Here is a 22913-nt window from a genome sequence, read left to right as displayed (position 1 = left end):
TACAAAGATATAATCTTCTCATAGTCACATGAGCTCTCTGTTAGCAGATACATTCCATCCTATGAACAGCAGTATGGTGCATGAGAAAGAACACTGAATGGGGATGGGGGGAATTATGTTCAAGTCCTAACTCTTGCACAAATTGTGCAAACTTGGCCCAGCAGTTCAGCCTATTAATTTTATAGTAAAGATGACCTCTAAGTAGCTTCCAACTCTAAAATGATATGATTTTTGTGTCTGTGTGAAATACTGTTGAATACCATCGTTCCATAAAATATTCTCACTTCCAGTTATTTCTCCTATCTGAAAGCTTCTGTGTACATAAACTGTCTAACATTGCATACTGCCCTATTTTAAGTGCACTTTGTACTTCCTTCTGAGCAGGGAGAGTTCATGCTTTAAGGAGAGGGTGGATTTGAAGACCACTAAAGTCCCTTTCTTACGACAGCTCCCTCACCCTGCCACCCCCATACCTTTGAATCCAGTGACACTGTCCTCTTCGTTGTTCCTCACACATGATGTTATTTGCAGTATATATTTATTTATAAATCTGATTTAGCCAAACTCAACAATTTCCCTACACAATTAATGATACTGAAGCAGCTCCCACTCCCAGAAGATTTTGGTAGAAACATATCAGTCCAGGCTAAATGCCTTCTAATCAATAACCCTACAATCATCCATAATAGCCAAAAGAATCATGCTATCTTCATTTCACACCATCAAATTAACGAGTATTATATTTCTGTATCACAATCCTAATGATCTCTGTGATTTAGATAGTTGCATTAAATAAAGATGGACTTCAAAGAGTCATGTAATAATAGCTAGTATTTAAAAGGCACTTCAAGGTTTTCAATGTATTGTAAATATACCATCTCATTTGTTCCTCACTACAAGCCTGGGAGGTGAATGCTGTCATCCAGATTTTGCAGATGAGGAAAATGAAGCCATACAGATAAAGTGATTTACCCAGGGTCACCAGCTAGTAAGCATCTGAGGCAGGATTTAAATTCCAGTCTTCTTAACTCCAAGTCCAACAGTCTAGCTGCTTCATAGATTATAGTTCTTTTTTTACTTCAGTCAGCACTAGATCCTGACAACTTTCCATTCCTTGACCAATTGGCAATATCTGCCTAGGAAAGATCAAAAATCATAAATCATATCTAAGAGAGATAACGGGCTGCTAGGTGGCACAGTGGATAGAGTGCTGGATCTGGACTAAGAAAGACACGAGTTCAAGTCCAGTCTCAGACACTTACTACCTGTGTGACCTTGGGCAAATCACTTAACCCTGTTTGCCTCAGTTTCCTCATTTGTAAAATGAACTGGAAAAGGAAATGACAAACCACTCCAGTATCGTTGCCAAGAAAACCACAAAAAGGGCCACAGAGCTGAACACAACTGAAAAACCACTAAACAACAATAAAAGAGAGAGAATGTTATGGGGAGGGAGGAGACAGAGAGAAAGAAAGTCCAGTGGCAAGAAAAAAAGTCAAAACAATTGGCAATGGCTAAGAATGCAGTGATGACCTTGGCGTCTTCCATCTCTAACCAAGTTCTAAGTACTCCACAGTGCCTGCTTCTGCCACCTTCGTGGCCCTCCATAGAAACAAATTGTTCACATCCATCCATTCTGCCTGGGGACGTCTTCACATGCTCGGGGTGGACACTTCCCTAACCTTAAGACTCATTTAGACCATCTGCTGAAATGGTTTAACCGAGTATGGCTGCTGCACATGCTACAGCTTCTTGGAGCCACGGGTGAGAATTGGGTGGCAAGTGGATGCCAAAGGTGAAACTTACCCCTGAAAAGGGCTTGACTAGCTTTCACACCTGAGGTGCTAGTCTCCTCTGACACCCATACACCTCAGTATCTCAGCAGAGGACAGGTAACCTAACTCAGTAGTCTTCTGCTTAAGGTAACATCCACACCATGGTCAAGCAAGAAAGGAAAGCCTAGGAAGCAACCTACCCCAACCCCTGTCTCATCACAGAGAGAGGAGGAACTTTGGAAAAGGAACCTGCCTCAAGGGAAAAAGGAAAAAGAGGAAGGAGACAAGTCACTCAGGGGTACAGGAGGTTGAAGAAAAGCAAGTGGATGACGAAGGTCATAAAAAAAGTCACAACAAGGTCTCATTCCTCTCTCTGTTTTGTGAAAATACAAATTTACTGGAAATGGCAAATATTCCCAATGATTAAAAATGTTAAAGCTTAAGAAATCTCCTCAATCTTCTCGGTAAGGATGTTAGCTAGACAGAGTCAAGACACTGCCCTTGTAGTCCCAGCACTGCCATAGATTATCTGTATGACCTTGAGCGTGCTCAGGTCATGTTCTAGAGCACTGGGTTGGAGTTAAGAAAACCTGAATTCAAATCTGGCCTCAGATAACTTCCTAGCTGTGTGATCCTGGACAAGATACTTATCCTTTGCCTCAGTTTCCTCATCTGTAAAATGGGAAGAGTCATTTAACTTCCTTGAGCAAGAGTTTTCTTATTTATGACAGAAACCGGACCTCACTTTCTGCAACTGTAAAAAGTGAGGGAATCAGGCGAGATGATCTCAGAGGCCTTTTCCAGTTCTCCTTTTTACAGATGAGGAGCCAGAGAGGCTTAGTAACCTGCTAAAGTTACCTAGCACTGGGAGCCAACAAGAGGGCTTTCTTCCTGATGTGCAAAAGGTATTTTGCCCTAAGTCAAAAACTACTTAAATAATAAGCTCTAAACTTTAACATTTATAGCTCTGGAACAGACAACTTTTAAACAGTTTGATGCTATGGGAGAACTTGTCTTAGAACAATAGAAGCTGCTTTGTCCCAGGTGCATTTGGAGTTAGATTTTGCATTTATCTGATCTGTTTAATTCTAGGTTTAAATCAGTGTTTCTTTGCTTTTTTTTTTTGTGAGGCAATTGGGGTTAAGTGACTTGTCCAGGGTCACACAGGTAGTAAGCGTTAAGTGTCTGAGGCTGGATTTGAACTCAAGTTCTCCTGATTCCAAGACCAGAGCTCCATTCACTGTGCCACCTAGCTGCCCCTAAATCAGTGTTTCTTCAGTAGAACAAAATCAGAAAAAAAATATCTGGTTGATTTTAGAATCTTTCTAAACCTTAGAAAATGCATTTCTATATACTTTTCAAGGGCATAACTTCAACATTCAAATTTTCAGGTAAATATTATGTGCCAGTTTTTTAAAAAAGTTTCTTGAAGTATTTATTCACTTAAGAATAGATTTAAAAAAAAAAAAAAGCCTTTCGATTTAATAGAAATTATTGTTCATCTACACAGAACGTCCCTTAAACTTCCACAATAAAAGCAGGGTAGAGTTGTAAACAAGAGAATGAATATTTACATATTTCATGAATATATTTTTAGTTACATCTTTAAGTGAGCATGAATTCTTTGCAAAAAAACAACTAGACATTAAGTTTTAGGCCCCAAACATAATGTGTAGGCTATTTCCCCTTTTTCTTTTTCACATTAAAGTTATTTCTGAAAATTTAGCTATTGGAAGCCTTGTAGACACAAAGTAAATACTGATCAATTTCACAGCCTCCCGTAGAAGGTACAGTGAGCATCCTTTGTTCTCTATGCAAAAACATTTTCTTTGACACTTTGTTTTGCCTCTTAAACCAATTTTACAATGAGTCACATCATTCTTTGATTTGAATAACTCCTTGGAGTAAGTATTTATTCATGGAGGACTATGAGAGTCAATTAATTGAGATGTCCTTTAGCCCAAATGACTTACTGTCTTTCCCAATGTATCTACCTTACTTCCTGCCAAAAATTATATCAAAGAATTATATTATGACATTCTGTCAAAAATAACAGCTGACACCTATATAGACTTTAGGATTTGCAAAGCATTTTACCTGCATTATCTCATATGAACCACATATCCAAAGGGGGGAGTGGATAATTCAGGTATTATGTTCATTTTACAAGTGGGGAAACTGAAGCTAACAGCTTAAGTACCTTCTCTGTGTCATACAGAGCCAAGATGGATATCCACATTTTACCTGACTCCAAGTCAAGCACTCTATCCACCATGCAGCACTATGTTTATTACTTAATTATGATATATATTTGATTATATGCCCTAATATAATCAGGTATAGTAAAATCCCCCCAAAACTGCTTATGAGGCAGATGTTAACCTGAGCCTACAAACACAACATTCTCATTATATAAGAGTTCCACTGTCTAGAATTTCCTTTTAAAAAAAATTAGGAAACAGGAGAAACTAAGAAGGATGCCATGTGTTTTAACTAAGCATTGACATCCACTGGGGTAAATTTCTTTTTCCTCACTCCCACCCAAGGGACAAAAGAGAAACCCTTTATTCCAAACAGTGTTGGGCTGACACCCTCCCACACCTCAAAGTTCCAGAGCCATCAGGCCTTTCTCCCAGACTTGCCTTTCCAACCAACTCCAACTCTTCACTCAACTGAATACGCACCAGGTCCTAGAATTCCTAGTTACAGCTCTGCTAAGGACTTCAGCACCTTCAATAGTCCAAACAAAGGTAAGATCAAATAGACACAGTGCTTATAATGATAAATGGATTTCCTGGGTTTTCCTCCAAAATATTCTGAGAATGTAACATTCTGTTCTAGTAGAATTATAGTTGCATCTGGTTAAGGAGAGTGAAAAAGCTGCATTTACTTTTTGAGGTAGTACTGAAACAAGAACCTTTCTGGTAAGGAAGAGACCTATGTCTACATTTCACACTTTATATTAAGCACTTTATGATACCATTATGATACTAACAAAAAAAGAAGAAACTAGCAAACACAACCTACAGGTCCGACTAGTATAGCTTCCTAAGGGAGATTAGGAGCAATGCTTTTAAACATATTGGAAAAGAAGCTTCATGTATATACTGTTTTTATAACATTTTCACAATAAATATATAATGGATATAACATATTTCTTCCTCACATGAACTGCTCTTATATAAATTCTTGCATCTCTACACCTCAAAATATTTGGAGTATTACACCCCCTCATCCTCCCAATTACAAGTACAGTTGAAGGGAAATTGTGAATCTCATTACCTTCCCACTCAGTACTTTTTATTCCTTCAGAAAATTCATTACAATAATTTTGGGATCGATGGGATGTAGTATAAAAAGCCAGATTGCAATAATTCAAGGATTTCTGATGATGACACTTGCTCTGGCTTACAGTGGGTCAAATCTGGCCTATGGGTCTAAGTTTGCCAACCCCTACTAGAGAACATCCTAATTGTTTTATTATACCTACAAAAGATATCAGTAACGTCACATCTGAAATATAAAGTAGGGTATGGGGAGGGCGGGACCCTTGAATCCCACATTGGCCGCTTGCTAATTATGCAACTAATTTCTTTTAGGCCTCAGTTTCCTCATCTGCAAAACGGAAATGGAATATAGGCAAGTTGGACTAAATGATTTTTCTCTAAGGTCCTTTCCAACTCTGATTTCACAAAATCACAATAATCTTATTCAAAGAGATCTAGAATTTTTAATGAATTTTGAATGATCTTTAATTATTTCTATATAAATGAACTATATATTAGTGTGTTGTAGTTAGGAAAAGTTATATAAATAAATCACACCTAAAGTTCAGCTAGTCCAAATCGAACAATATTTCGTGAAGGAATATTTATCAAATGGATGTAAGTGGTTTATCTGAACATGATTTTATCCATCAATAGACTTTAAAAGTGATTAAAGGTAAAAATGGGATAAATCTCTAAATTTATTGCTTTATTTTCCCCAAATGAGGAACCATATGAAATGAGGTTCCAATTTTAATAGGGTCATAGGATCATTATTTTGCCAATTTTAAGGGACCTTAGAGGTCATCTAGTTCAAATCTTCATTTTTTAAAGATAAAGAAATAAGATCACAAAGGTTAAATGTGTCCCTAAGGTCACACAGATAGTAAGTGGCAAAGTAGTAATTAAAATCCATTTCTACTGACTCCAAATCGAGGGTAAGGCACTACACACCTATATGTGTGTATGTATGTATGTATGTATGTATATACATATATATGTGTACATATATAGATACCAATACACATCCATATGTGTTTATATACACATATGTACTGTACACGTGTGCATGTGTGTCTGTGTATACACATGCATATATTTATGTGCACATGTGTGTATGCTGTATATGTCTATTCATATATGCATATATACATATTTGTTTATAATTAGTATTTTTAAATTAAGGGACCTATTTACATAGAATATCCAACAACATAATTATTTTACTTTGGGGAAAAAGAAAGGAAAAATGAATATTTATCAAGACACATAGCTGAAACTACCTTAACTACACAAGATGTGTTTCACTAATTACTTCATTCATTTTTTAAACTTAAAAGACTCACAAAAATTTTTTCTTCAAACAAAGGAAATTTTCAAGATCTGACTGTTAAACTTTCAGTGTGCATATTTACATGTCAAAATAAACAAATTCTACAAATCAGGGCTTGATTTATTGTTTTATTTATTGTCTAGACTTAAGGTAATGGAGAAGACTGGGCTTTAAAGTGTGTATTCATGCATTTGCCCCTTCTCCCAGTTTATTAAACATTTACCAGCACATCCCTGCTTTAGCACTTCCTGACCATTTTGGTTAGAGTGCACAATTAAAGAAACAGAGAACAAAAAAAAAATACATATTAAGTTTGACAAGAGAAAATTACATGAAACAAGAATATCAATCCCCACGTGTCAGTACATTTATTCTGAACAGTAGATACCATGTGTAGACAGACACATCTAGGTATTCCAAAGGTGAGAAAGCAGGAACTGGATTCTTTTTAATTAAAGAAGTAGAAGGGCCTGAATAGTGTTATAAAAATGAAGCAACACTGGCTTCTAGTAGTTCAGAGAGGGAGAGGCAAGAGAGAGAGAGGCAAGAGAGGGGAGGGAAAGACAGAAGGAAGGGAGGGAAGAAAAGCTTGTGATTTTCATTTTTCATCTTTGTCTCTTCTCCCTTGGATATATCATGTGGACATGCTCTTCTGCTTGAAAACTTTATCCAATCAAGACCTGAAGCCAATCTTTTAGTCCAAGTAAAGAAGACGATTCGACCTTTAGTACCCAAAAACATCTAGTATCAGAAAAGAAGGGATTTAGGGTTACAAACTACTGCTTACTATTTTGACAGTACTCTATGCATTCCTTTGCTAAGACAGGTACGATGTGTAGATGTAAAACATGAAATAACTTGCCTGTCAAAGCAAATAACCTTTAATTGGTGAGTTCTTAGTTCATCTATTGCATAATGTGTATGTGTGTGTTTTCCCCAGAAACAAACATACTATCTATAGTAAAAGACCAAGAGCTGGGAAGCAGCTGGTGTAACAGAAAAGAAATCCAGTTTCGGTTTCAGCTCTGCCATGACATAGTTGTAAGATCCTCGACAAGTCTCTTAACCTCTTCAGGCCTCAGCTCCCCTTTCTGTCAAGTGAGGGGGTTGGACTACATGATCTCCATTGGACATTCTGACTAACATTTTAGGAACTTACATCATGTGTGTGAAGTGTTAGTGAACACCATTTTTCAATCAACCAACAAGTATCTAAGCACCAATGTGCCAGGCACTATGCTAGCTCCTGATGATAAAAAGACAAAAAAAAATTTTTTTTTTAAAATCTTTGTCTTCAAGGGGTCTACATTCGATCAGGGGAGAAAATATGACATCTATATTCTAATTCTTTGCTATCTTTGGCAGCCATCTCTTTTTGTCTGGTCAAATATTTGCTGACTAAAGTGTTTTCTGGGGTCTTTTGATCTTTTTGTTGTGGCAACTAATTTATATTGGTTAAACTTCTAGACAATATTATTGGAGTCAGTGTCGATGTCATTTCTGTTGTCCATTTCCTATTTTTATTTCCAATTACTTGCTTAAATAATTCAGGGATACATCATTCCTACCTTATGCCACAGCTCTTTAATTGTTAATTCTTTCTTTGCTTTTTAAACTGATTTTCATCTTAGCTCTAACAAGTCAATAGTCTGTCTTTAAAGACACTTAACTCAAGAATATGTCTCACATCAAAAACAAGTGTGTTAAAATATAACCTATTTCATTCTTTATGGTGTTATTTAGCACTCACCACGTCTAGTACCTACCATTCTTTTTTTTTAAACTTTTTTTTTTAATTTTTAGGCAATTGGGGTTAAGTGACTTGCCCAGGGTCACACAGCTAGCACGTGTCAAGTGTTTGGTCTGAGGCCGGATTTGAACTCGGGTCCTCCTGACTTCAGGGCCTGTGCTCTATCCACTGTACCACCTAGCTGCCCATCAGTACCTACCAATTCTTAAAAAAAAAAAAAGAAAAAAAAGTATTTGTGACATAAGAGTATGAGGCTTCTATGCAATCTATAAGTCTTTGGCCTCTCATTTCTTCATTCTGAACCATGCTTTCTCCCTAGCATCGCCTTTTCCCACCTTTGCATTTAAATCAGTAAGTATCAGAATATTTGCTGATTTGATTTGAAGAGTCTTAAGAAATTCTTCATAGAAGTCCTCTACCACCAGCAACCAATGTTGTTGCACGACAACTATTTTCATGGTGGCCTTTTTGCAAACATTTATCATTAGTCTTGTAATACACGCCAACTCTCAGTGTAGGATAAACTCCACTTTGCCAACTCCTTTCCTTGACTCTCCAAGGAGCACCTATAAACTACAGCTTCCTTCTTCTAGTTTCATTTATAGAAAGCATAAGAAAATTTATGTGATTCAGACCCCCAGGTAACATGCTGGTCATTGGACAAGAATTTCACATTTAGAGAACCAACAGTCAGTCAATCAATAAGCATTTATTAAGCATCTACCATGCATCAGGCACTATACTAAGCACTGAGGATATGAAAAAAAAAAGCAAAAAAAGCTCCTACACTAGAAGAGTTCACAATCTAAAGCTCTCAACAGTCAAACTGAAGTTTATGAATGGTCCAAAAATTGTGATTCTTGGTAGCCTTTGCCTTTTTGTATCCTAAGGACTTAGCACAGTGTCTAGCACATAGTAGGTACGTAATGTTTATTAATCGATTTCTTGCCACTATGCTATCACTACAGAAGTAGAAAGGAATTGAACAGGACTGAGTGACTTTTTATTTTGCCTTGTTTCATGTATTCCCTTTGCCCAAAAAAATTAATCCCCAGGTGGCCAGCCTTCCAGTGAAATTTAATGTATACTCCTAAAAAAAAAAAACTCAGAGATTCACAGTTTCATACAAAACCCTTTGTTTTCTGCTTTGTATATCAAAATGCTTGTTTGTTGAAGTCACAATAAAAGGAATTTTAAAGTAGTAACAGAAAAAATTATTCTGAATCTTAAATAAGATAGGCAAGGAAAATAGTAGTCATTACCTACCTTGTCATATTTTATTCTAGTTTCTACCAGATTAATTGGGGGGGAGGGGGAAGGAATGTGTGAGGAGAATAAGTTGAAGGAAGAAGGTAGAAGGCAGCAACAATGGCAATTACAAAATATTCTAGTCATTCTAAATTCCATCTACTAAAACCATGGAAAATTCTAACATCCATCTTTCAGTGAATACCTCTATTAAAAAGATCATCTTAAGTCTTTCATTTAAGGACTAAAGTGCTCCTGGGAAAACAGATAACTAAATATGAATAAATCATGAATAGAAGGATTAATGTTGCTCCTCATTGTGCTCTCCCTTATTAAAAGAAAATTAACACATTTTTCAAGTTACCTTTCCCCCCATATTTTTCAGCAGAAAGCATCTAAAAATTATTCTCATCTTAAAATCAGAAGAATTCAGGGTTCACATGCCTATGGTACTTAATGAAAGAATTTCAGATTTGGAAGGGACTTCCAAGATTATTTGGCTAAACCCCTTCTTCAATCAGATACCTCTCTACAACATTCACAACAAGTAGCCTCCCTGCTTTAATCAGTAAGAGATCCTACAACCTTCAGAGGCAGGGAAGTAGGGTATGTGAAAGACTTTGCCTTTTCCCCAGGGTATTCAAATTTGGAAGACAAGAACACTTTTAGTCCTTCATTATTATAGAATCAACTCATTTCAGCATCTAGTTAACAAGAACTTATTAACATAGGAATCTACCAGATGGTTATTTGCAGGCCCAGTCAGGTCCCCTGCCTCTCCTCCCCAGTTAGTTCACTAGCAGAAGAACACTTTCCTTCCTCCCTCCCCATCTCATGCTGTCTCTTCACGATGGGAAGGCATCCCAAGTTCTCCATCACGCTCAATTCAAATAGTCTTTAAAAACTGATGGAGGGGTGCCTATCACAGTATTTGTTCCAGCTGCAAAAACTGCTAGTCGCCCTTCTGCTCCACTTTTGGACAGAGCTAATGCTTTAGAGAGGTTTTCTTTTCATGAAGCCTAGATATGTCTCCATTTTTTTGCCCCTCTCATTCCCATTTTAACCCAAATGACAGCATATCAAATACCTGATGACTGTTAGGATGCTGCCCAATCACCACATCTCTTCTGAAAGCCATCCCTAGTCTCTTCAACCAATTCTCAAGAAGGCATGAGCTCAGGGACTTTCACCAACCTGGGCACCTTTATCTGGATGCTACAGAATATGTATCTTTATCTGAAAACCTATAGAATAGCTTTTCAATGGCTTTCCTAAAATAGGGCACCCAGAACTGAATACCATCCAAATGTGGTTTAATCAGAGAACAGTACAGTTAGACTGTCTCCTCTATCACATAAATTCTTCTCCCTGCCACTGCCATGTCTGGCTGCTAAAACAGTGTTGCATAGTGGCGAGGGCTAGAGGGGCCAGCTTTAGACCCGGGTTGAGGTTCCACCTCTGGTTCACTGACTATGTGTCTCTGGGAAGTCCCTTAACTTCTCAGTACCCCATGGCAACTCTCTATGATTAGAAATTGTAGCGCCTGAATTGCTAAAGGGAGTTTCCTTCCTCATGGGAAGTTCCCTATTTCAATTAAGTCACAAGTCTAGTAATGAGAGAAAAAAAAATCTCAGTGTTGACTCATATTAGGCTTGCTAGCTATTAAACTTCCCAACTCTTCTTCGGATGAAATTCCACCCAACTATACCATCTCCATTTTGTACCTGGAAAGTTGATTTTTTTAAAACCCATTTGTAGGTCTTTGCATTTCTATTGCATTTCATTTGATTAAATTTGGTCCTTTGTTCTAGCTATTATTTTTTGGATCCTGATACATCTAACATGTTAACTGTTCCTCAGGAGCTCTGTGTCCTCTGCAAATTTGATAATTATGACATTCATGTCATCTGAGTCATCAACAGAAATTTTAAAGTTAGGACAAAAGGGGCAATTGGCTGTAGAGATTAAAGTCTCAATCAGCAAGTACAGCCACAAGAAGGAAGACAAGATATTAGTGTCTTTATACCTCAAGCATGTTTTCAGTTAAAGAGATTCCTGGGCTGTGGAGACAGTATCAACAATAACAACCCAGAGGGAACCAAGTGATAAGATATAAGTGTAACCTAATAACTCTCTTTCCATACTTTTCTAACTTGTTCCACATGGAGAACTTGGAGAATTCTAATATAAAAAGGTCTCTCTATGCTATAATAGCCTCCTCTTTTGTAAACTAAAAGACAAAGGGGGAGCTATGTTTTCATATGTATGCTTGGTATTCAGAGGTGTGCAAATGTGAATACTAGCAGTTTACATTGTCTCACTAGGCTATGTGAAAATAATGAAAAAAAAACCAACCTCACAATAAAGCAGGTCACTGATACCTTGAGGTGAAATTACATTCTGAGGACAGAAATGGGTAAAGATGAGGCATAGGAGAAAAGAAACTCCAACTACAGAAAGGATGCTGAAATGAAATTAGGTCAAACTAAGAGCATATATTGTCTAAAATAAAAGTCAGTCTCCCAATAGGAATTGTCATAGAAAGGCAGTGGGTACTAACCACAAAGAATTGTTGTCTATTCTCCATCCCTGGAGGTCTGTTGCCCATCAAGTGGGGGCTGGATGACCACTTCTCATTGCTTATTAGGGATGTTAAAAAGAATATCTCTTCAGCTATGAGTTGGACAAGACAATCTCTTAGGTCCATTTCAACTTTCTTTGAAGTAGAGACAAATAAAAGAATTTTTCATCTTTTTAAAACATTAAAACAAACTTAATGGTGGTCGGTTACCCTCACAGCTACCCATTCTACTCTTTTACCTCCCTCTTTTAGTCCAAAACACAAGTGAGTGCTGAATAAGGAGAGACATTATATATATGTAAAGCAAATACTATCTTCTCACAAAAAGAAGAGAGGGATGGGAGAGATACCAGGACACAAAGTGAGCTGACCTACTCTAGCAAACAAAATAGTATCTTTAGCATCATTCCCAAACCAATTTATCAATCATAAAAATTCAATTGATGGCCACTTGTTAAAAATTCCTTGTTTGTTGCCTTGGCAGAATCATTATCAGTATCATGGCATGGAACTAACCAGTAGTTAGTTTTGGCTACTCTCCCTCTCAGCAGGGCTTTCAGGCTGCATCATTTTCCAAATCATTGAACTCACCTCAACTAAGATAAACTAAAATGTGGTAGAATCATAGTATTTTATATAGTTCAAACCTCTTATTTTACAGATGGGAAAACTAAGGTTCAGGGAGATTAAAAAATTTAATCAAAGTCACATAGGCACTCAGTAGCACGGCTGGATCCAAGCCCTGCTCCAGATACTGAATTCAGTAGCTCTCTCCATCATCCTATGCTTCTTCTACCCTCCTTCCAGTTGATTTAAATCATTCTTTTCTGTTGCATAACTCTACTTGGTTCCCCCCACCCCCAGGTCAGGCTTTTACTTCCTTGCATTTTTTTTCATAATGACTTTTTAATTAGATGTCTCTGGATTTGGCACTACCTTCATGGATTAGAACCTTATCTCAATATCACCTCTACCAGTCTACCTGGTTTCTTATCACTTCTCTATTCTGTTAACAGGTCTCTATTTAAAAATGTTTTTCATTCCTAAAACAAAACCCACAAAATACAGAAAATGAAATGCCATCTTCAGTTTCAATATCCTGCATACAGCTAACCTATTTGCAATAAATACCATTATCTATGCTTAGCATTTCAAGCTCTCTTAAGATCTTCCTCTAGGGCCATTGCAATCATTGACATAATTTGGCAGTAATTTTCATTTAGAATAGCAAAATAGAACTCAAGTGTTTTCCCCCAGCTTCTATCTTTATTGCTAAATTCGAAGTGATTCCCTCTAATGAAAAAAATATTAAAACTAAAAACATGAGTGCCAGACAAAGATTTTGTTGAATCATTTTTCAATTGTTTCCATGGCCCCATTTGGGTTTTTTTGATAAAGATACTGGAGTAGTTTGCCATTTCCTTCTCCAGCTCATTATACAGATGAGAAAACTGAGGGAAACAGGGTTTAGTGACTTGCCCAAGGTCACACAACTAATTAAGTGTCTGAGGTCAGATTTGAAATCAGGTTTTCTTGACTCCAGGCCTGGCACTCTATCCACTAGGTCATCTAGCATGGCATATAGAGTAAGCAATTAATAATGTTGTTGATAACAAAATTTTAGCAAAGAGAGAGAACCAATCCTTTTCCTGACCCAAACTTTACTGGAGAACTTGCCCAGCTCTCTCCCCTACTGCATTGTCAATATCTGCTTATGAAGGCAAACACCTAGCATTCACCTGACCTCAGGTTAATATGAGGGACCACATTAAAGGCACCTGCTCCTACTATTATGCTGTTATTGTTTTTCCTATCATAAGATATTCTCCTTTGAGTTTCCCCCTGCCCCAAATACAAATGAGACATTTGCATCCAGCAAACTACAACACTCCAATACAGTGCCCCCTCTGGACAGGCTTAAAGATTTGATCAGTCTGTGTCCAAGAAGAACTCAGGACCCTGGCCTCATTAGCATGGGAGTGTGACTAGCTAGAATAAGAATTCATCTTTAAAAGCAAAAAAAAGGGGGTGGGTAGTACTTTCCAGATTAGGCCTAAAAATTGCCTCAGTGGACGAAACTTTCAGAGCACTGAAATCGGAGGTGTTTGACAGAAAATGAACAATTCTTTATGAAGAGCACTTTTCATTTTTTTTTTATTTAGAAATGAATCTAGAGAAGGAGATAACAACTTTTTTGATCTAGAATAGTATGTTATTAAGCCAAGAGCTTCTGGTGTGATACATAGATTGTCAAAGTCTTCTTTGCCTCTCCTCAAACGCGATCATTCAAGTAATGATCACTCATCTTAAAGCAAGTGTTCTTAATCCGAGATCTAAGAACCTCATTTTTAAAAAAATATTCTGACAACCGTATTCCAAAACAGGCTTCCTTTGTAATCTTAGGTATTTTATTTTATATATCTAGAACATTGCTTTGAGAAAGTGTCGGTAAGTTTTTGGGACAGCTAGGTGACTCAGTGGATAGACTGCCAGGCCTGGATTCAGGAAGACTCAGTTTAATTTTGGCCTCAGACACTTACTAATTGTGTGACCCTGGGCAAGTCACTTAACCCTGTTGGCCTCAGTTTCCCCATCTGTAAAATGAGTTGAAGAAGAAAATGGCAAACCACTCCAGTATTTTTGCTAAGAAAACTCCAAATCATAAAGAGTTGGACACAACTGAAAAGACTGAACATAGACAACAGGTTGTGCCAGACTGCCAAAGTGTTTGATAAAACAAAAAAACATCCCTGCCATATAGAAAAGCCTATTCTATATCCTTTTCACATCTAGGAAAATCATAAGGAGTATATTAAGTTTTGCCCTTTGACTCAGAAAAATCATTATGTGTTGATTCCAAGAGGATCAGAGAAAAAGGAAAAGAAGCTATACATTCTAAAATATTAATAGCAGCTCTCTTTGTGGTGGTAAAGAACTGGAAATCAAGGGGATGTCCAACATTAGAGAATGGCTAAACACATTGTGGTATATGATTGTGGTGGAATACTACTGTGCTGTAAGAAATGATGAGCAGATTGATTTTAGGAAAAACATGGAAAGGACCTGCATGAAATCATGAATAGTGAAATGAGCAATATTAAGAGAACATTGTATACAGTCACAGAAGTATTTTTTGAATACTAATTGTGAACAATCAAGTTATTCTGAGTATTACAAATACTCAATCTACAAAGGACCTATGAAGGAAGATGTTGTCCGTCTTCAGAAAAAGAACTGATAAATAGAAGTATCCATGGTATGGTTTTACATATATTTATAAATCTGTGTCAAATGGTGGCTTTCTCTAGTGTAGGGTGGGGAAGGAAGGGAGACAAACAGTTCAAAACTTAAAATGTCACAAAATAAATACATAAAGTTAAATTTTAAAAAAGAGTTTATTAGGTTGGAGTAGAGGCTTTGAGCATTTAGTTTCTTGAAAGCTATCTTGCATCTCTGAAGTGTTGGAAAGTTAAACAAAAAAACGAATGGCTCAGAATGCCTGGTCCATTCAAAGAAAAAATTCCCCCAAAACTCAAAATGAAAGAATTTTAGCTTGTGGTTACTGGCCCCTATTGAGAGAAAAAGTTTCCTGAACTGAGTTGGTTACTTCCTACTATGTAAGGTCAAACTTAACACATGGAAATATGACAAACAAGATATAAACCAGAGGAGGTCTCAGTAGAAGTTACAAGCACTGATGATTACTTCACGAACCAAACACCTAAGGCTCCCAGTGGTTACCAGCTTTGGGGGTAAGCTGGTGTTTATGCTGATCCAAGCAGCTGCAACCTTTTAAAAAATGATTGAACAGAAGGCCAAGATTCTTCACGCCAAAGCCACCAAATCTTTATACCACCACAAAAAATATTTACAAAAGGTAACACTTACCTATGTTTTGATAGCTATAATTCCAGCAATAAAAAGCAATTTGACAAACAGTAGCTCAAATAAAAACCACATTCACCTGAAAATTCTTAGCACACTCAATTATTCCTCCAAGACAAGAATTTAAATTCCTTGGCACACCTTCATTCAATCCTTCAAAATTACCAGCCAACTACATAACCAATGGAGCCATCTTCACTGTTGACATACCTGACTCTGACTCCACTTGGTAATTTACCTTGAGAACCACAGCCCACCATCTCTAACCAAAAAGTAACATCAAATATCAAGTCAATGACACTCTCATTCTTCAGCACACCTTCCATCATCACAGAATAGAAGAGATAATTTTTTGACTGACTAAAATGGTGAATATCAAAAACAAAATAAAATTGCTCACTTCACTCATACTCCCAAACAGTGTCTTGTGAGCCATTAGAGGCCTGGCAAAGGTTTCTGGTAGACTCTACCCTACTGTCAACCTTCCATAGGATTTCTCAGTCTTCTTCTACATAACTTTTATCTGAGAAAACTGGTTAACTTCAGGGAAAAAAGGTCTCATGTACACCAAAATATTTATACCAGTATTTTTTTTGTAGGAGTAAAGACTGAGAAACAAAGTAGATGCCCAATAGTAGGGAAATGGCTAAACAAATTGTGGCACATGAACACACTAAGAAAAGACAAAATGAGAAATTCAAAGAATACATAACTTGTATTCACTAAGGCAGAGAGAATTAAACTGAACCAAGAAGACAATGTATTGCTATATAATTATAATGAATAAAGTTTGGCCAGGAGAAGTTGAGAGAATGTCTCTCCTTCCCTTTTTTGGGGGGGATTGGGGGAGGAGACAGCAGCCCGTGGATATACAATTTTGCATATTGTCAAATATGGGGGTTGTACTGGTTAGTTTTGCTAAACTGCTTTCCTCTCCCTCCCAATGCCTTCTTAAATCTTTGTTACAAGGGATGGCTTATTGAATAGAGGGAAAGGACATATATGCAGAAATGAATGTGATATAAAAAACAAAGATTTTCAAAAATGCTTTTCAAAGTTAGAACCTAACAAAAGAATACAAAAAGCTTTTTAAAACCTACAACTGTCCAACTTGGAGCTTTGACCAATGAAAGTTCAAACTAGGAAAATTGCCTAAAATAATATTATCTGTAGAGCTAGAAGGATCCAGGATCCCAAAAGGTCACATAGTCCAAGCCCCTCATTTTTTCAGGAGGAGACCACGGCTCAGAGAGGTTAAGTGGATCCAGCAGGATCACACAGGTAATAATAATATGTGCCACTTGAACCCAGGCCCTCTGCCACCAAATCCTATGCCCTTTCCACTGCACCAAGTTGCCTCATCAATGAGCTGAAATTTTCACCTAATACATAGTGTAGCTCAGTTAATCCCAATTCTGGATGTTCTGCCAAAAGCCACAGGGAAAAGAACTGAACTTGGTGAGAGAAACTGAACTGCCATGTTTTAAATCCAACATTAACCTATGTGTTCAGATATATCTAGCCTGGGCAAGTCACTTAACCTTTCAGTGACCCAGGCAACTCTTAAGACCATAAGTCATAGAGCAGACGCTGAACCACATTGGCAAAGGAGTTCCTATCTTGGGAGCTCCTTACTCTGATGAAATCATGGGTTCACTTATTAAAATAAACCAACAATTGCATGTGCACACATATATAATTAATAAGTGAGTTGGTGAATTTCTCTTCCTTTCTGTGACCTTTAATCAGTATTTTCTATATGATGTGCATGTATATATGAATATTTAGTGTATAAATGAGAGTTGAATAAAGTTAGGAAATGGCTATTTCATGACTATATGGCTCAGTGGACAAAGTGATGGACTTAAGAGTCAGGAAAACAATCAACAGACATTTATCAAACATTAGGAAATGCTAGGCACTGTGCTAACTATTAGGAATGCAAAGAAAAAAGCCCAAACAACCCCAGACCTCAAGAGGTTCACTTTGGGATAGAAGAGGCAATATGCATATCAATAGGTATATATAAGATAACGAACAGACACAATAAAGGGTTTTCTGGGCCACACCTAGTCAAAGTCAGCCCAGTGATTCAGGCTCCAGATTGGACCTCAAGGTGACATACGTATGCAACGTAAAACATTTAACAATAAGAAATTTATTCAACCACAAAAAAGGTTCGAGCCCAAATCACATGGCCCAATCAAATGCTGAGGACAGTTTTCTAGCTTCTTTAAAAGAGAAACTGGCCTTACCTAAGCAAAACAGGTGCTACTCCTACAAGGTAACCTTAGACTGCAGTAAGGCACCAGCAGCTGGCCTTCTAGTGGGTGGTGGCGCACCATGAGGCAAGGCCTCCCGCAGGAGGTGGCATCTGAACTGAATGCTGAAGCATGCCAAGGATTCTAAGAGGTGGAGGTGAGGGGCAGGGTGGGAAGAGACAGCCTTTTAGGCACGGAAGACATACAGCTAGTGCAAAAGCAGCAGAGAGAAAGAGAGAAGCAAAGTCACATGTGAGGAGCTGCACTTCTAGTTAATGAACTTGTATTAAGAAAGCCATTGCCACAGGCAAATAAGATGAATTTTGATTTTTAGAAGAATATGAAATATTAACAATTTTAAAATGCAGACAGTTTCAGTTTACCAAAGGGGAAAAACTCAGCAAGTTGCTTCTTTCATGAATAAAGAAAAGCACAATAAATGAATTTGTTATGCAGGCCACCACAAGCCAGTTTCAATGGAATAGAAGGTAAGTTGGCCCCTTTTGAACCCTACTAAGCTAGTTCTATTTGCAGCCACAGCTATTGTTTTAAAAATGGTTTTCTATCAGGCTTAGGAACTCTGGCTGAAGGAAATTGAAGCAGTTATTGTTTCAGAAAGATTTAACTAAGCAGTCCTTGTATATACCATTTAGAATTTTAAAAACTGAAGCACAAGTCTAAGAAATTAAGATTTTCTTAATAGCGCTGGAGGAGCACAATCCATTGCTGTGGCTTTAAACCCCTAGTTGCTTCCTACAATGTCTTCTACAGGATTGTGCTGGGATAGGCCCATTTCCCTTCTCCAAATTTATCTAGTCTCTGTCTGATCTCAGATACCCTCTTTCTAATTTTGAGTGAACTGCAGATTAAGATACTATGTGCCCCCTTATTCCACAAAAGAAGAAAGTCACAGAAGTTGGATTCCTTGCTGAGGACATAGCAATTTAGTGGTAAGGCTGGATTAGAACCACTTTAATATGTTGTCTACTGGAAGAAAGTCCTTTAAATTAGGTTATATATGTAGTGCCATTTTAAGTGAACACTTCTATTTCATTAAAAATAGCTCATTTTTACAGCACTTCAAAGTTTACAAAATGCATTCTTCAAAACGCATTTTTGCATGTTGGTAGGTAGGTGGTGCAAATAATATCTGCATTTTACAGATGAGGAAGCTTAATCTCAGGAGGTAGCAATTTGGCCCTGATCAAAACTGGGATTGGAATCCAGATATTCCGATTCCAAATGTTGCACTTTCTACAGAAGAGAAGACATTTTCATTATTTATTATTTGGGACCTATTCATTTCCTAATCACCTTCACAGATGACAAATTAAATATACTGAATTTTTCGTCAGTCTTAGAAAAGAAGTATAAGCTCTCAAAGGGCCATCTGCAACATTATTTCGTTACTTCGGCTATTGTCTTGAAGAATACAGCTGTTACCAAGGTAGTGAGAGTAGATCGTTTAAAAACCTAAGCGTCAGGACTGGTTTCAATAATAAAGTCTTCTAAAGCAATTTATAATTGAGAGGACAGAGGCTTCAGGTGACATGCACAAGTGAAAAAAACGAGGAATAAAGGACTTCCAAATACAAGTCCCTAAAACTCCCTTTCAAAGACAGTAGAGAAAAATTACGAGGGCAGATGGAGAAAGGGGGGCAATTAGATGAGCAGCTCGACAGGGGGCAAACATTTGACCACGCCCACGAAGTCAAGCCTTCCCAGGGGCTAGCAAGCCTGATATGAAGAAAACCGGGAGAGATATCAAGACTCTCTTAACAGGAGTTACCATAGCAACGGAATTTGTCCTCCCCCTCCTTCCGCAAGGAAATTTTCGCTTCAAGTCATCGTCCAGCATCATTTTCCAAGAAACTACCTATTCAGTTCACAGAGCAAACCAGTTGACGGGGGTTAAACACATTCTAAATACTGGGCGGGGTGGAGGGGGGACAGGCAGATAGTAAAAATGGAAGGAATAATACTTCATTCGGGAAAGATCGGGGTGCTGGATGAGGAAACAAAGTATGTAGGACTGCAAGCTTTTTCTGGTATTAGTCCCTTAACCGCCAACACTTTATCCAGAAGGGTGGGAAACCTAGCCAGCTCAACACCGCTTCCTCCTCAGGACATTCCGAGAAAATCAGATTAATTGAGCCCTCCTTCCCCGCGAAGAGACAGAAGCAGATCACGCTAGCTGAGCTGGTGCCTCCCGATGCAAGCTTGGCCCGGGTGCCCTTCATCTCCGAAAACGTGGAGAGGACAAGGGCGGAGATGCGCACCGCCTTGGGGATGGGGACGGGAACAACCAGCTACACAGCTCAGTGGCTGGCACCACAACCCACTGCGGTGGCTTTAACCACCATTCGTTTCCTGCACTGTCTCCCGCCCTCCCAGCTGTAGGGTTCTGCTGCCAGACTAATTTCCACAACACCCCGCCGTCCTCCATGTACATAGCCCCCGACATTCTGCTTCGAACTTTGCATGGATCTCAGACCTTAGGATCGGGGCAAGAAATGGTAATTTCTATTTGAAGATGAGGAGGGTGGGGGGAGAGTTAAGCATTTTGCCTTCCCCACAACCACTCCTCTACAGCTAGGAGTTAGAGCAGCCAGGAAACAAGGACCCCCTTTTCTCATAACCTACCCTTTGTTACCACAGCTCCCCGACCAGAGGTTGCCCCCGCAGCGCCCCAGGGGTGAGGGGGCATTAGGTGAAAGGAAGCGGGTCGTTCGGTAGCAGCGCTGCCCAGCAGCACCGAACTCGGGCCAAAATTTCTTTTGCCTCCCTCTCCCCTGCTTTCGCTGAATCCCCGAGGTGGGAAGGCTCCCTGGACACGGTCAATTTACCTCGTGTGAAAACACATCTGAAAACACATGAAAGAAAAGGGGGGCGTGGAGGGAGATGGGGAACAACCCTTGTCCTTTTCCCTAAATCCCCTTCTTCCCTGCTCGCCTCAGTTTTGTATTGAGGTGCAGCCATTTTTCCAACCCCCACCCCAGCCCAGGGGCAGTTAGACTTCTCAGTCCAAGCCCGAAAGCCCAGAGCTGTCCTGTTCCAGTACCCACCCATACCCAACCTGAACGACGGGTTTAAAATTTACCTACTTCCTCCCGCAGCTCAAGGAAAAGGAGAGAGCGAGAGAGGGAGAGGGAGAGAGGGGAGGAGAAGGAAGGGAGGAAGAGCAAACCCCGCAAACCTACCGCCCTTCCCGAGATGAACACGCAGCCCGCTTTGCTTTCTCACCGTGCCCTCTGTGCTACTTAATGAATGAGAAGAAGCTGCGTCCCCGTGAGCTAGGGGAGGGACAGACGCGCAGCGCGACGCTCCCTCCTTACCTGGGCAGCCTCCGAACGCTGCGAAAGGCAGCTCGGAATACAATGGGATCCGTTTAAAGAGTTTCCCCCGTAGTGGTTAGTATGTTACAAGCTCGCAGGTGACATCACTCCCAGCCTAATAGGATACAATGTAGCGCTGACTGCGCATGGACTTCCCGGCTGGGGCCCCAGAGAGCGCTGGGAATTGTAGTTACTTTCTGGGGATTCAGTCCCTGGGCAGCTCCTCAGCTCCTGGATGCCTAGGACTACAGTTCCCAATGCAGTCCTCAGGAGCCTCCGCCTCCTCCCCTCAGATCCTCCCTGTCTTGGACACGCCTCCTTCCCTCCCCTAGCCCCCCCCATCTCCTAGCTTTCCCCGTGGTCATTCAGATAAGGAAGAAGTGTCCTAGCAAAAGGGAGAGTACATCTAATGACCCTAATCCCCTTTTACTGGACCTTTACTGTAACCTAACTCGCGACCTTTGGACCTCCCAATGAGGCTTTTCCCCCTAGTTCCGGACTTCTTTAGGAGAAAGGGGGAGACATTTACTTGCCCCAGAGAAATGGCATTGTCCACTCAGGAATCTTTTGGTCCCGGTCGAGAGAACAAAATAGACCCTCGTTCTATTCTCCATCGTTGAGAAATCAAAAGGTTCGATAGTTCCTTCTCTTAAACAGCTTCAGATATATGCTGATTCTACGTTGATTTAAATGACCCCAAAATGCTGACTTTTCCCTTCTCTCTTCTCTTTGGCCCCTGTCTCCTTGTCCCTGTATGCAAGAGAGCAGCACTAAGCAGAACTCGGAGCACAGTTCAGCAAGTTTATCATCGGAAAAATTCGTGGAATCAGTCAGTAGAAATAACACGGTGACACAGTCCCTGTGCTGTTCCTGGGGCATAGGTGGACTCTCCCATCTGCTGAAGTGCTAGTACTTACTTCCCATGGTAATTTGTAGGCAGGCTTTTGTTCAATTCTGGAGGTAGTCTTACTACTCTTGCTCTGAACTCCATTTTTAAAACATTCTTTAAAAAAAAAAAACAACTTTTAATCGAAAAATACCCCCCCTACACACACACACACAGACCTCTGCTTTCTTTTTCTATAACTTTCCTTTTTTTTAATTTTTGAAGCAAGTTCCTAATTCAAACAACAAAATCACAATAGGGAAGTGTTGGAATTTGACAGAATTAAATGTCACGTTTGCAACGAGTTTATTTGGAATAAAATTTAGACTAACCAAAAGTCATAGAGCAGAGCATATCAGAATATAGTAGTAATAATAACAATAATAATAGCTAGCTAGCCTTTCTGTAGCATTTTATAAATATTTCATTTTCCCCCTCACAACAACCCTAGGAGGTAAGTGCTATTATTACTCCCATTTTATGGAAGAGAAAACTGAGGAAGACAGAAGTTAAATGACTTGCCCAGGATCACATATCTAGAAGTGTCTGAGGTCAGATTGGAGTTTGTCTTCCTGGCTCCAGGTTCAGCACTA

The 22913-nt window shown here is 39.0% G+C and overlaps 1 protein-coding gene across 3 annotated transcripts in view; it reads right to left on the bottom strand.

Moving 5' to 3' along the window:
- DAAM1 (dishevelled associated activator of morphogenesis 1) overlaps positions 1-21626 on the bottom strand; it is a 202785-nt gene extending 181159 nt beyond the window's left edge. Inside the window, exon 1 of one of the 3 annotated variants that reach the window (XM_027842878.1) lies at positions 21435-21626. The gene's annotated coding sequence lies outside the window, so the exon portion shown is untranslated. Of the gene's footprint in view, positions 1-21299; positions 21364-21434 lie in introns of those variants that run through there. The other 2 variants (XM_027842880.1, XM_027842879.1) reach the window with 2 other exon arrangements.
- Positions 21627-22913: the final 1287 nt, after the last annotated feature.

Source organism: Vombatus ursinus, unplaced genomic scaffold, assembly GCF_900497805.2.
Source record: "Vombatus ursinus unplaced genomic scaffold, bare-nosed wombat genome assembly UNPS02014893.1, whole genome shotgun sequence".
In the NCBI taxonomy this organism is placed as follows: Eukaryota; Metazoa; Chordata; class Mammalia; order Diprotodontia; family Vombatidae; genus Vombatus; species Vombatus ursinus.
The sequence above is the reverse complement of the archived record's forward strand: the minus strand, read 5'-3'. Positions and strand labels throughout refer to the sequence as shown.